At 45.7% G+C, this 15,443-nt stretch overlaps 1 protein-coding gene across 8 annotated transcripts in view; it reads left to right on the top strand.

Annotated features, from left to right (window-relative positions):
- LOC147114097 (rap guanine nucleotide exchange factor 6-like) overlaps positions 1–15,443 on the top strand; it is a 412,326-nt gene that overhangs the window by 70,702 nt on the left and 326,181 nt on the right. The gene's annotated exons all lie outside the window — the stretch shown is intronic.

Raw genomic sequence — 15,443 nt, 5'->3', positions numbered from 1 at the left:
CGCGAGTGCCGGCACAATAGCCCAGCACCGAGGAAAAGTGCCGGGCTCTCGGGACACGGCAGTGACCGTGGGGGGGAGGATCAGGAGGCTGGGGACGGAGGTGCTGGCAGGCGGCCACCGAAAAAATGGCCGCTCCGCACCTCCACCTTAATTTGCACCACTACCGCCACAAGTAGGCCCCGTGAACCGGGCGCGATTTGCGATTGGCGTTAGAGGCGGGCGCGACCAAATATCGTGATCGGGGCGGTAGCGGGGCGCTGCGCACACCGATGATGTCATCGGTGGCGGCGCAGTGCTACAGGCTAACGCCGCCATTAGCGCCCTGCTAAATATCGCAGGAGGCGCGGCCAGTGGCGCTAAAGCCACTGAGTGTCCTCTTTAGGTGCTAACTGGTGGTGCAGCCCACCGAATTTCAAGGCCAAAGCCTTCAGGCTTGTTTTTTTAACGCTCTTACACTTATTAGAATTATTATTTACTGTGGCCATGTTTGATTTAAATCGTTGATTTCTCTGACTGCCACTTTTGTTTTTCTCCTTCCTATCTTTTGCTTTTATCCTTGTTTCCCTTTCCTCTGTCCCCTTGCTCAGGTTCCCACCCCCCCTGCCATTTTAGTTTAAACCCTCCCCCAGAGCACTAGCAAACACTCCCCCGAGGACATCGGTCCTGGCCCTGCCCAGGTGCAAACCGTCTGGTTTGAACTGGTCCCACCTCCCCCAGAACTGGTTCCAATGTCCCAGGAATTTGAATCCCTCCCCCTTGCACCATTCCTCTAGCCACGTATTCATCTGAAATATCCTTCTATTTCCAATCTGACTAGCACGTGGCACTGGTAGCAATCCTGAGATTACTACCTTTTGAGGTCCTATTTTTAAATTTACCTCCTAACTCCCCATATTCCGCTTTTAGGACCTCATCCCACTTTTTACCTATATCGTTGGTACCTATATGCACCACGACAACTGGCTGTTCACCCTCCCCTTCCAAGATGTTCTGCAGCTGCTCTGAGACATCCTTGACACTTGCACCAGGGAGGCAACACACCATCCTGGAGTCTCGTTTGCAGCCGCAGAAACGCCTATCTATTCCCCTTACAATAGAATCCCCTATTACTATAGCTCTCCCCCTCTTTTTCCTCCCGTCCTGTGCAGCAGAGCCACCCCTGGTGCCAGGAAGTTGGCTGCTGCTGCCTTCCTCTGGTAAGCCATCCTCCCCAACAGTACTCAAAGTGGTGTATCTGTTTGAGAGGGTGATGTCCACAGGGGTCCCCTGCACTACCTGCCTGCGCCTAGTACTCTGTCTGTTGGTCACCCATTCCCTTTCTGCCTGTCCAACCTTTGCCTGCGGTGTGACCAACTGATCAAACGAACTATTCACGACCTCCTCAGCCTCGCAAATGGTCCAGTATGAATCCAGTCGCAGCTCCAGCGCCGCAATGCGGTCTGCCAGTAGCTGCAGCTGGACACACTTCCTGCACACACAGTTGTCGGGGACACGGGAAGTGTCTGAGTTCCCACATAGCGCAGGAGGAGCATACAATGGGGCCGGGCTCTCCTGCCATGACTTACCCTTTAATTAATTGCGATTAAATTAAATCAAATCAATCCCACCAATCCCAGCAATAGTTTTGGATTGCTAGAGCAATGGGCTGAATGGCCTCCTTCTGTGTTGTAAACTTGTATATTTCTATGATTATTCTTCCTGCATCTGTTTCCTCCTTCCCTGTCGGGAGGTGTTTGCATTTGGATGTGAGGGAATGGTGGGTGCACATCGTATCACTTTGTGACGGTGCTCTGGTGTTCTGGCTGCTGTGTAAAGTCTCCAATCACATTTTACCCTGCCTAGTGCTTGAATTAATATTTTCTGATATTGACCTTTGGCTGAGAGGGGAAGAAATTATTTTCTGTAACCATTTTTAGCATTGATGGGCAGATTTGTGGGTATTTCCCCCCACCCTACCCCATAACGATTGCTGATTTTTGTAAGATTCAGAAACTCTTGAAAATTTGCAGTAGGTTTAGAGATTTCTGTAAGTAACAATTATCAGTAAACATAACATTGCTAGGGAGGGATAATTCAAAATAACACAGCTAGCCAAAAAAAGTTATGCAGAACACAGTAGCACAGCATGTTTCAACATCAATCTTCAACACCACAGATTATGAATGGGCTGCAGGTTTGTGCTGATGATTACTCCTCTTCCCCACCACCAACTCGAGTTCATTAACTGAGCTGCACTGCAGTGCTGAAGCACTCCACACTCCCCTGGAGGTAGACAGAGGAAATTGAAGACAGTATTTGCACATTCTGTTGGCACTGAAATACCGAAGAGTTATATTATGTAAAGTAATTGTTAGCAGGTGGTGTTTGGCATCAAAGCTTGCTGTACTACCATAAAAATACTGGGCAGAAATATTTTGAGAAATTTTAGTGAAAAATAGATTATATCTGCTTAGGCCAGTATAATGATTAAGATTATTATCTTACTGCTCCCAATATTGTGCCAGCAACTCACTGAACTAGCTGCTAGGAGCTGCAGACAAACAGACAGAAGTGATTTTCCCTCTTATAGAAACATAGAAGATAGGAGCAGGAGTAGGCCATTCGGCCCTTCGAGCCTGTTCCGCCATTTAATGAGATCATGGCTGATCATCCAAATTCAGTACCCTGTCCCTGCTTTCTCCCCATATCCCTTGATCACTTTAGCCTCAAGAAATATATCCAACTCCTTCTTGAATATATTTGATGAATTGGCCTCAACTGCCCTGTGTGGCGGAGAACTCCACAGGTTCACCACTCGCTGGGTGAAGAAATTCCTCCTCATCTCAGTCATAAATGGCTTACCCCTTATCCTTAGACTGTGACCCCTGGTTCTGGACTCCCCTGCCATCGGGAACATCCTTCCTGCATCTAGTCTGTCTAGTCCTGTTAGAATTTTATAAGTTTCAATGAGATCCCCTCTCATTCTTCTAAACTCTAGTGAATATAAGCCTAATCGACCCAATCTCTCCTCATACGTCATTCCTGCCACCCCAGGTACAGTATAGAATATAGTTTTTCCTCCAATTTTCATTCTTTCTCTAACATTGTGCATTGCACTTGGGTCCAGTTCCATGGGAACAGTCAGAGTTATACAGCACAGAAAGAGGCCCTTTGGCCCACCGTGTCTGCACCGGCCATCAGGCCCTGTCTATTCTAATCCCATTCTCCAGCACCTGGTCCGTAGCCTTGTATGCTATGGCGTTTCAAGTGCTCATCTAAATGCTTCTTGAATGTTGAGGGTTCCTGCCTCTACCACCCTTTTAGGCAGTGAGTTCCAGATTCCAACCACCCTCTGGGTGAAAAAGTTTTTCCTCAAATCCCCTCTTAAACCTCCTGCCCCTTACCTTGAAACTATGTCCCCTGGTTAGTGACCCCTCTACTAAGGGGAAAAGTTCCTTTCTATCTACAGGAAACTTTGTTATATCTGGCACCGACGGGACCGAGCTGTTGCCGATCTATCAAAACTGCCGGACATACAAAGTTAATGTTGAAGACATCTCCGTATCTGACAACAAACACTGTTGCTTTGCAACAGCTTGTAAACAGTCGGCCCGTACCTTGGAAGCGTCTCTGTAGCTTAGCAACAGCTTCAGAGACTTTCCAGAGCCCGACTGTTGAAAACAAAGCCACGAGAAGAAAGCCACGAGAAGAAAAAAAAACTAACAAAACGGCTCCTGATTTCTGCCGGTAGATCGAGGTTTCCAGACATACAACCTCCGGATAAACCAAAGTTTCCTGTATCCTATCTATGCCCCTCATAATTTTGTACACCTCAATCAGGTCCCCCCTCAGCCTTCTCTGCTCTAAGGAAAACAACTCCAGCCTGGCAAGTCTCTCTTCATAGCTGAAGCGCTCCAGCCCAAGTAACATCCCGGTGAAAGGGTGGTAGAGGCAGGAACCCTAACCACATTTAAAAAGTACTTGGATGTGCACTTGGGATGCTCTAACCTGCAGGGCTACAGACCAAGAGCTGGGAAGTGGGATTAGGCTGGATAGCTCTTTGTTGGCCGGCGCGGACACGATGGGCCGAAATGGCCTCCTTCCGTGCTGTAACTTTGTATGAATCTCCTCTGCACCCTCTCCAATGCAATCGCATCCTTCCTATAGTGTGGCAACCAGAACTGCACACAGTATTCCAGCTGTGGCCTAACTAGCATTTTGTACAGCTCCATCGTAACCTCCCTGCTCTTGCCTTCATTAGCTGAGGCCTGGAATATAAGTATCCCATATGACTTCTTAACCACCTTATCTACCTGTCCTGCTGCCTTCAGGGATCTATGTACATGCACACCAAGGTCCCTCTGATCCTCTGTCCTTTCTAGGGTCCTACCATTCATTATGTATTCCCTTTCCTTGTTAGTGCTCCCAAAATGCATCACCTCACACTTTTCAGGGTTAAATTCCATTTGCCACTCCCTGTTCTGCCCATCTGACCAACCCATCTATATCGTCCTGTAGCCTGAGGCTTCCCTCCTCACTATTTACCACTCCACCAATTTTCATGTCATCTGCGAACTTACTGATCATACCTCCTACATTCATATCTAAATCATTAATGTACACTACAAACAGCAAGGGACCCAGCACCAATCCCTGTGGTACACCAGTGGACACAGGCTTCCAGTCACAAAAACAACCTTCGACCATCACCCTCTGCCTCCTGCCACTAAGCTAATTTTGGATCCAATGTGCCAAATTGCCCTGGATCCCATGGGCTCTTCTTGACCAGTCTCCCAAGTGGGACTTTGTTAAAAGCCTTACTGAAGTCCATGTAGACTACCCTCATCCACACACCTAGTCACCCCCTCTTAAAATTCAATCAAATTGGTTAGACATGATCTCCTCCTAACAAAGCCATGCTGACTATCCTTGATTAATCCTTGCCTCACCAAGTGGAGACTAATTTTGTCCCTCAGAATTTTTCCCAATAATTTCCCTACCACTGATGTTAGGCTCACTGGCCTGTAATTCCCTGGTTTATCCCTACTACTCTTCTTGAATAATGGTACTACGTTAGCTGTCCTCCAGTTCTGTAGCATCTCCCCTGTGGCCAGAGAGGTTCTGAAAATTTGTGTCTTCTGGTATCATCTGAGTCACCATGGATAATATCACTGCCAAGCCTGAGCCTGCCCTCGCCTGACATACACACGGATACGCGCTCACAGTCTGTCTCACTTCACTCACTCACACCCTCCCGAGTTGAACAAGTTACCTTCTTGGTCTATATAAATCAGTATTACACTACACAGTCCACTTACCATTGAGCTGCAGTGACAGTTTTTAAAATAATTGCAGATTCAAAATACTTTTTTAAGTGGTATGACCTGGGAGGGCACGAGGGACTGGATGGAAATGGTTCTAAAAACACTCGTCTCCATGGCTTTGTTGGTGGCAAAATAATTAGAAATCATAGAGCTAAAAGACCGAGGAAGTACCCACAGTTGCAAAGTGATAAAGCTAGTTGATGGTTTGAGTAAAGCTAGAGAGAGTTTCCGATGGGTGAGCAGACACACCTTACAAATTTTTTAATGTGTGGTCACCTTGTAAGCTCCTCAACTCTGAGGAAGGGCCTGAAGGATGTTTAATATGGTCAGGAGGATTGGGGGAGCAGGGGAGATCTCGATCGTAAATGCCTGTTTTAATATGCTGTGAACATTTATAGAGAGATGACCAATTAGATCGATGAATGTTATTTTTTCTTCCACGTAGATGCTCTTTGAATAAGTGAGTCTGATACGTATCCAGGTTCCAGGCATTTGTCTCTCAATGATGATGCAACATTTTCAAGCTAAGCAGAGCTGTTGGTTTGACTAAAAATGAAATTAGACAGATGCAGCCCTAAATGTGTAAATAAATGGAAGTGCTGTGGCCATCACTGTGAGATAGTTCTGCTTCTGGGGCTATAATTGCCTCATGAAACCGTCTTGTTCTGTAGTATACAAAATTCTTAGTTTTCTTGCAGAGTAATAATTGTGCACTTAAAAGCAAAAATAATCAGTTGATATTGTAAAATTTACATCATGAACATGAGTTCTGCATAAATGTATACAGTTGTTAACATTAAATACCACACACTTGCGCTTACTGAGCAGATCCTACTATTGTTGTTTAAATGTCTCAGTTTTCTCTGATTGCGGGAATTAAAATAACATTTATTTGGACTCTGGTTATGTTGAGCTACGAAGGGATCATTGTTGGAGCGACGTAGCCTGCTTGCAATTTCATGAGATGTGCACTTGGAAGTACATGATGTCATTGCATCACCAATTGTATTTGCTGCAAAAAATGCTCCACTGTATATAAAAATTAACAAAGTCTCAATACAGTAGAGAGTCATGTGGCAATGATGGTTTGGAAGCAGTTTTCAGAGCCAGCTGATCCAGGAACAAAGCTACTCCCTAGCTGCTCCTTCTCAAAATCATGACAATTTCTTAACACTTGCCGTTATCGCATTGACATTTATACCAAACGACTCGATGGGCACTATGCAGTATTTAGGATGGGTAGGAAGAACTGAGGACAAGATCACGCACTCTTCTACTTACTCTCCCGTTTTACTGTTGCACTAATGTCATTTTTGTCTTTGATCTTGGAGAAAATTCTCTGCCTGTCCTTTAATAAAATTTTTTTTTTAAAGAATCTGTCCACATGCTAGATTCAACATGCAGGGTTTAATTTAACATTCACCCTTTGATGCCTTATTGCTTTTACACGTAGTGCTGTTCTACTTTACTAGGCAGTTGTGCCTCCTATGCTGCAGTCTTTCTCAAGAGCATAATGAGAATCAACATTATGCAGCCAGTATGGAGTTGCACTTAGAAAATCTGGAATCCAGTCCAAGATTAAGTGACGCAAAGTGACCTATTACTTTATTCTGGAGCAACTGATTCTACTCTTCCACTGTGCGCTTGTGGTAAACTGTGCGCTTGTGGTAAAATGCTATGTTTTAGGCACTTTTTCAATTGTTGTATAGAACAGCCCAATTAAGTTGTTGACCAGCATTTATGAGACTTCAGTTATAACAAACATTCTTAGTTTATTATTGGACCGGTGGGCCTGGATCGGTAGTATTGGTAGGAAATGGGACAAAGCTCCTGGGAGCTGCAGTTTAGTGTAGGAATTTTCTCATGACTACTGAGTCATTTTAAGCCGATACCCAGACAGATGTTAGTGAAGTAAAAAGATATTGCCAAAATTTGACCTGGGATAATTTTTTCCCTCCTGGTATATAGGTAGGAGCGTAACCGTGTTGTTGATGGTTTTTTCTTCTTCCCTATCCTGGTATACAGTACTGGCATAGTACCAGCCCTCCAGTGCCTCGTCCAATTGACCAATATTCAGGTATGAGCCTAGACCTGTGAGTGTTGGTAGGCTATATGGTCATAGAGGGAGTCACAGCTCAGCCTTACCTGACGTCCACATGTGCACTTTCCATCAGAAATTATCAGCTCACAATCGGGAATGGTAACTTCGGTTCGTTTTTGTTTTCCTCTCCAGCCTGTGGACCTGTGGATTTTGAGGTTAATTGTAGTAGCCAATCACTACTGAGATCAGCTAACTTAAAAGCAAAATACTGTGGATGCTGGAAATCTGAAATAGAAGCAGAAAATGCTGGACATACTCCGCATCTGTGGAGAGAGAAACAGAGTTAACGTTTCGGGTCGATGACCTTTCGTCAGAACTGGATAAAATTAGAGATGTAACGGGTTTTAAGCAAGTACAGAGAGGCTGGGAAAGTGAGGAGGGGAGGAAAGAACAAAAGGGAAGGTTTGTGATAGGATGGAAGGCAGGAGAGATTAAATCACAAAAGGGATGATGGTACAAGGCTAAAGGAGATGGTAATGGGACAAGTAAAGAAACAAAAGATGGGTCTAGAAGAGGTGTAAATAGGAATAGCAGAATCATCAGCAATAACTGCCGTCCGAAAAATGGGGGCACAGGTTATGATCTGAAATTGTTGAACTCTATGTTGAGTCCGGAAGGCTGTAACATGCCTAATCGAAAGATGAGGTGCTTTCCTCGAGCTTACATTGAGCTTCATTGGAACAGTGTAGCAGGCCGGAGTGAGAGTGGAGCAGAGAATTAAAATGACAGGCAACCAGAAGCTCGGTGTCACACTTGCAGACTGAACCGAGGTGCTCCGCAAAGTGGTCATCCAGTCAGCGTTTGGCCTCCCTAATGTATAGGAGACCACATCGTGAGCAACGAATACAGTATACTAAATTGAAAGAATTACAAGTAAATTGCTGTTTCACCTGGAAGGAGTGTTTGGGGCCCTGGATGGTGGAAAGGGAGGAGGTAAAAGGGCAGGTCTTGCACCTCCTCCGCTTTCATGGGAAGGTGCTGTAGGAAGGGGAGGGGGTGTTGGGGGCAATTGAAGAGTGGACCAGGAGGGAACGATCCCTTTGGAATGCTGAGAGAGATGGGGAGGGGAAGGTGTGTTTGGTGGTGAGATTATGCTGGAGGTGGTGGAAATGTTTTCAGCTAACTCAATACAGTTGTGAGTGGGGGTTTGCAAATACCGTCCTCCTAGTCTGCATGGCTCAGTAACATATGCGGTGTACTTATTGAACCATAGGGAGCAAGATAATGTGTGTGTTTTTAATAAATCCTTTTGGCTGCCATTAGTTACATATATAGTTCATATTCTTTGCAATGGAAGACAAATGGAGAACTGTATGGGTTTTTCCCCATTGTCCACCTCTGAGTTTTTACATAGAAACATAGAAGATAGGAGCAGGAGTAGGCCATTCAGCCCTTCGAGCCTGCTCCACCATTCAATGTGATCATGGCTGATCATCCAAATTCAGTACCCTGTCCCTGCCTTCTCCCCATATCCCTTGATCCCTTTAGCCTTAAGAAATATATCCAACTCTTTCTTGAATATATTTAATGAACTGGCCTCCACCGCCCTCTGTGGCAGAGAATTCCACAGGTTCACCACTCTGGGTGAAGAAATTCCTCCTCATTTCAGTCCTAAATGGCTTACCCCTTATCCTTAGACTGTGACCCCTGGTTCTGGACTCCCCGGCCATCAGAAACATCCTTCCTGCATCTAGTCTGTCCAGGCCTGACAGAATTTTATAGGTTTCGATGAGATCCCCTCTCAATCTTCTAAACTCCAGTGAGTATAAGCCCAATCGACACAATCTCTCCTCATATGTCATTCCTGCCATCCCAGGTATCAGCCTGGTGAATCTTTGCTGCACTCCTTCCATGGCAAGAACGTCCTTCCTCAGGTAAGGCGACCAAAACTGCACACAATACTCAAGATGTGGTCTCACCAAGGCCCTGTACAACTGCAGCAAGACATCCTTGTTCCTGTACTCAAACCCTCTTGCTACGAAGGCCAACATACCATTTGCTGCCTTAACCGCCTGCTGCACCTGCATGCTTACCTTCAGCGACTGGTGCACAAGAACACCTAGGTCTCTTTGCACTTCCCCTTCTCCCAATCTATTGCCATTCAAATAATAATCTGCCTTCCTGTATTTTGCCACCAAAGTGGATAACCTCACATTTATCCACATTATAGTGTATTTGCCATGTTTCTGCCCAGTCACCCAACCTGTCCAAATCGTACTGGAGTTTCACAACATCCTCCTCACAGCATACCCTCCCACCCAGCTTTGTGTCATCTGCAAATTTGGAGATATTACATCCAAATCCCTCGTCCAGATCATTAATATATATTGTGAACAGCTGGGGTCCTAGGACCGATCCTTGCGGTACCCCACTCGTCACTGCCTGCCACTCGGAAAACGACCCATTTATTCCAACTCTTTGCTTTCTGTCCGCCAACCTGAAGAGCTAAAAGCCTGGCATGAGAAACAGATCAGCAGCATGAGGACATAAAAATGTTATGATATTGATCTCTACTGTGATAACATGGGTATCTGATGGTATTGACTTCCTCACTGGGATACAGTTCCACAGGTGTCAGTCACTCTCTAGTACTTCATTCGTGTGTGAGTTTTGATGGTGAGTATTGGAATCATAGAATCATAGAAATTTACGGCACAGAAGGAGGCCATTCGGCCCATTGTGTCTGCGCCGGTTGAAAAAGAGCTATCCAGCCTAATCCCACTTTCCAGCTCTTGGTCCGTAGCCCTGTAGGTTATGGCACTTCAAGTGCATATCCAAGTACTTTTTAAATGCGATGAGGGTTTCTGCCTCTACCACCCTGTCAGGCAGTGAGTTCTGGACCTCCACCAACCTCTGGGTGAAAAAGGTTCTTCTCAACTCCCCTCCAATCCTTCTACCAATTTCTTTAAATCTATGCCCCTGGTTATTGATTTCTCTGCTAAGGGAACTAGGTCCTTCCTATCCACTCTATCTAGGCCCCTCATAATTTTATGCAGTCAATTAAGTCTCCCCTCAGACTCATCCAATCTTTCCTCATAGCTAAAATTCTCCAGTCCTGGCAACATCCTTGTAAATCTCCTCTGTACCCTCTCTAGTGCAATCACATCCTTCCTGTAATGTGGTGACCAGAACTGTACACAGTACTCTAGCTGTGGCCTATCTAGTGTTTTATACAGTTCAAGGAAGGTTGAACCATTTGGGTGACATCACATCTGAGCCAACTTCATCGCCCAACTTCCACACATGTGAACTTGCAGCAGTGGCCACTGGTTGTGACTAGAAATTGCAAATCTTTCCCTTCCTTACCCCAGGAGTGCTGAGATCCATTGTACCACCCTAAAATGAGAATTCCACACAGCTCAGGAATTGATCCCATTACAGGATCTATATGCCCCAGCGATAGAGATTTATTGGCCCAGAAATTCGGGTCGGGGGCTTCCCACGGGTGTAAGCCCCCGACCTGCACTTACCTTGCACGCCAGCCGTTGTGCTTTGGGCCCCCGTGGAATTCCGATCCTGGGCCTGCTCCAACTGCCGGTGCGCAGTGCTTGCGTATCCCAGGGGCGCAGTTAGTTCGATGCATCCCCTGGGATCACGTGGGCCATGGAGAGCAGGGAATGCTTCATTTTTAAGTTTGACAGGAAGTGCTGTCAAAACTTATAAATACTACGGGCCCCAAAACATCACTAAATCTTCAAATAATTTTTTTTAAATCTCATTTTTTAAATAAACTATAAAGTACATGAAATAACTATTTTAAACAATAATTTAAATTTTTGAAAAAAATAATTTTATTTTCTAACGGGGCTAAAAATAAACGTACCTTGCTTTAAAGCATTTAAAAATAATAAACCTGTGGGAAAAAATGTTTTAATTTTAATTAATTCACTACTTACCTTGTAAAAAGCAGGCCTTGCGACTGCTTTTTATATGTCTAACTTCTGGAGACTTACCCTCCCGGGAAAACCTGCAAAAAAAAGTAAGTTCGATGCGCACGTGCAGCCTCCCCTGCGCACGCGTTCGAACTCTGAACCCCTTCTTTCAGGGGAACGGAAGTGCCGGTTTCCCGCGCATGCGCAGTGCATGCAGGAAACTGGCACTTCCATTGGGCCTACGGGTGAGTACCCCGTGCGTACTCACCCGTGGAGACCCGAATTTCTGGGCCAATATATCTGAGCCATTGGAAGAGCTGTATCTTTTAATAATACAAGACTTTAATGCTTTTTTTTAAAAAAAGCAAAATCATCTTTCCCCCTCACTTTTATTTGGGGTAAACTCTGAGCAGTGCAGCAGCACTGCATAAAGCAGGACACTGATTCAAATCTGACATTTAATGTGCTGAAGTCTAGATCTCTGTGGCATTAAGATGCTGAGCAGAGATAAGACTGTTGTCTTCAGGAAGGGAAAATGTAAGAATGAATTATCCTTGGATCACTGTTGCTCACCTTGCAGCCAAATTCTTATGGACACTTCCATTGCAGCCAATGTCCACACACATGCAATTTCCATTAAGGGATAGTGTTGTGTATGTAATATGTGTGCTACTTTGAACCTATGGACAGGACTGCACTACTTGTTGGGCGTAGTGATACGCAGTACCACTCCTGGCCATAGGGGTATAAATAGTACTGTGGGTACTGATCTCCCCTCAGTTCCCGCCTGTGGGCATGAAGTAAAGACCTATGTATAGTCCCTACCTCTAACCAGTAAAGACCTGTTTTATTGTTACTGATTAAGTCTGAGTATTAATTACTTGAACAACTCACAGATTTAACACTGGCGACGAGTCTGATTCGGACCCTGCGGCAGTCACTCCACGGCAGCTTCGTCCACAGCCAGGACGTTGCAGAGAGGTTTCCACCCTCTCCACCCCACTGGAAGACATCCTGACCTCGGAGCCTCCATCGGCGACCGTCAGCTTCTTCTCCAGCTTGGTGGTGGGTAAGCCATTGTCTGAGCCGGGCAGCGACGCGACAGGCAGTCGACCGCGTTGGCCGCACGAACGGGGCTGGGGGAGCTGGAGGAATAGGGCGCGAGAGCCGCTTCGAGCGGGAGGCGTTTCAACAGAGCGATCGCATCTCCTGATAAGAGCCGAGAGCCGCTTCGCGATCCAGCGATCGCATCCGCTGATAAGGGCCGCACTCGGGCGATCGTGGCGAAGATAAGGGCCGCACTCGGGGGCTGAAGGGAGACGGCGTCGGGGGACGGGTGAAGACCGCCAAGCGCGGGAAAACCGCCATTTTGTGGGCGGAGGACGACGGCAAGAGCGGGAAGCCGCCATCTTTGATAACAAGTAAACAAAATAAAATCTGAGAAATTGCAAATCTACAATGCCTAAACACGGGAATATTAGCACCTTTGATAGTGACCTCGAAGATTGGGCCATATATGTTGAAAGAGTAAAAAATTATTGTAAGGCCAATAAAATTCATGACCAAGATAAAGCTCTAACATTATTAAATTTAATGGGTGCGAAGACATACGGGCAATTGAAACACCTGTTATCACCAGATGAACCGGCGGATAAGACGTTCGATGAGATTGTTACTGTCCTGAAAGATCATCTAAACCCCACGCCGCTGATGCTAGCGGAACGATTTAAATTTTATGACAGAAGGCAGCTACAGCATGAAAGCAATGCTGAATATTTGCTGGAATTGCGTAAATTAGCGAAATATTGCCAGTTTGGAACGGGACTGACAGAGGCACTTCGAGACAAATTTGTGTGTGGTTTATTTAAACAGGATACACAAAAGCGACTGCTCGAGGAGAATGAGCTGACGCTTGAGAAGGCGGTCACTATGGCAGCAGCACACGAAGCCGCAGCGAGAGGCACGGCAGTAATGCAGCTACGGTCACCGGAGCTCAGTGCACACAAATTGGGTGTGAGTTCTGGCAAATGTTATCGTTGTGGAAAGACAACGCATGATCAGAACCAGTGTTGGTTTAAAAACCAAGAATGTAGAACTTGTGGTAGGCTTGGACATATAGCTAGAGTATGCAGGTCAGCGAAGAAGACCAGCAACAAGAAGTCACCGCAAGGAAAATACGCAAAGGTACACAAGGTGACCGAACAGGAGTCCGATTCAGACGCTAGCAGTAATGAACTGGCTAGCTTAAGAGTACTCAACGCTGGTAAGGGTGCAGACCTCCAGACAATTTGGGTCACTCTTCAGATAGAAGGAGTCCAAGTAAAACTGGAATTGGACACTGGATCGGCATTGACGGTCATAAATAAGAAAGATTACGGAAAGTTATTCCAACATATTCCCCTACAGGATACGGGGATTATATTGAAAACATACACGGGGCAAAGAGTGTACCCCATCGGGAAAATAGAGGTTGCAGTGGTCCACAAGGGCGAAGACAGTCAAATAATGGACTTATATGTGATATCTGAAGGAGGTCCTCCACTACTAGGACGGGAGTGGATTAGGAAAATGAATATGGACTGGCATTTCCTACAAACAATAACGAGTGAGAACTCGGTGAAGATAGTCGGCCCAGACTCTGGAACGGATGATGGTAAGCCCAACTCAGGTGCAAAAGACAAAGTTTTAGCACAGAATTCCACTGAGCAACAACAACATAGTTTAACTGTGGATTCTGAGTCTGGCAAGTCTACTGATGTGCCCATTTCTGAGGGACACCGGGCTCGAACTCAACTCCATTTCAAACTACAACAGCAATTAGAACAAATGCTTCGCCGTTGTGAGCAAGAGTTGAATGCAACGAAAGAGTTCTTTGATATAGAGTTGGAGAATCTGGAAAGACAACAGAAGCAGCTGATGGAGAAAATGGAGCAGGAGCACACAAAACGTCTGATGTCAGAGGAGTTAACGGTCAGCCAACTCCTGCATATGCTGAAGGACAGGACTCTGAAATGGGAAAAACTTGAACACGAACTTCAATATTCAAACGAAAGGGGTTCGGAGCTCTCAAAGGTTATTGGAAGAGCTGAGGTGGCAACACAGACTGAGATGACTGCAACAGAGCAGCCCTTGGATGCCAAAAGTACGCTGACTCACGTCAACGTAGAACAACAGACCGCTGAAACAGCTGCTCCGGTAGAGGGATTGAATAGTCCGATCAATCAATCTCCAAAAGAAGTTGAAGTAGTAAAATCTCAAATGAGGTCATTAGTAAACGACTTGCTGAAAGCCCAGAAAAAGCTGGATGAAGAGGTACGCATGAAGAAGTCTCTTCAGGAAAGATGTCTGGACTTGGAACAAAAGCTGGCTAACGCCCAGCTGGGTATGGAGGAAATAGAAGACCCTCTCGCTGGCCTAGATCAGGACGACACCGAATATTACTATGTCCTGTCCTGCCCAACTTGTAACTTCGACTCCCACCATACAGAAATCATGGAGGAGCACCGAAAGTCTACGGAACATCGGGAGAAGGTGGCTCTACTACGGAAAAAGGAGGGAGAGAAGGAGGTACTGCGCATGCAGCTGGCAGCTGACAGTGGAGCCCAGAGAGTCTCCAAGAAGCAGAAAAGGAAAAGTCGAAACAGAAGATGACCCATCTGAACCATTATTACCTCTACCAGATCACACACGTGGTCCCTCCGAACGGAGCCAATTCAGTTCGGAAGTTCAAACTGTTAAATCCATGGAAGGACTATTGAATGAGTCACTCCAGCAACGTGAACCGACTCCACCACAGAGATTGAATCTGTGAACTGTTTTCCGCAGAGACTGAATCTGTGATCTGTTTTGACATGAAGTTATCTATGTATCTATGTTATTCTGTTATGTAAACCTGAAGTTATATATGTATATATGTTATTACGTTATGTTAAATGGGGAGATGACTGTAAAGCTAGGAAGGGAGGAATGTTGTGTATGTAATATGTGTGCTACTTTGAACCTATGGACAGGACTGCACTACTTGTTGGGCGTAGTGATACGCAGTACCACTCCTGGCCATAGGGGTATAAATAGTACTGTGGGTACTGATCTCCCCTCAGTTCCCGCCTGTGGGCATGAAGTAAAGACCTATGTATAGTCCCTACCTCTAACCAGTAAAGACCTGTT

The sequence above is a fragment of the Somniosus microcephalus genome, chromosome 8 (assembly GCF_052327205.1).
Source record: "Somniosus microcephalus isolate GS21.2 chromosome 8, FLI_Smic_1.0, whole genome shotgun sequence".
Lineage (NCBI taxonomy): Eukaryota > Metazoa > Chordata > Chondrichthyes > Squaliformes > Somniosidae > Somniosus > Somniosus microcephalus.
The sequence above is the reverse complement of the archived record's forward strand: the minus strand, read 5'-3'. Positions and strand labels throughout refer to the sequence as shown.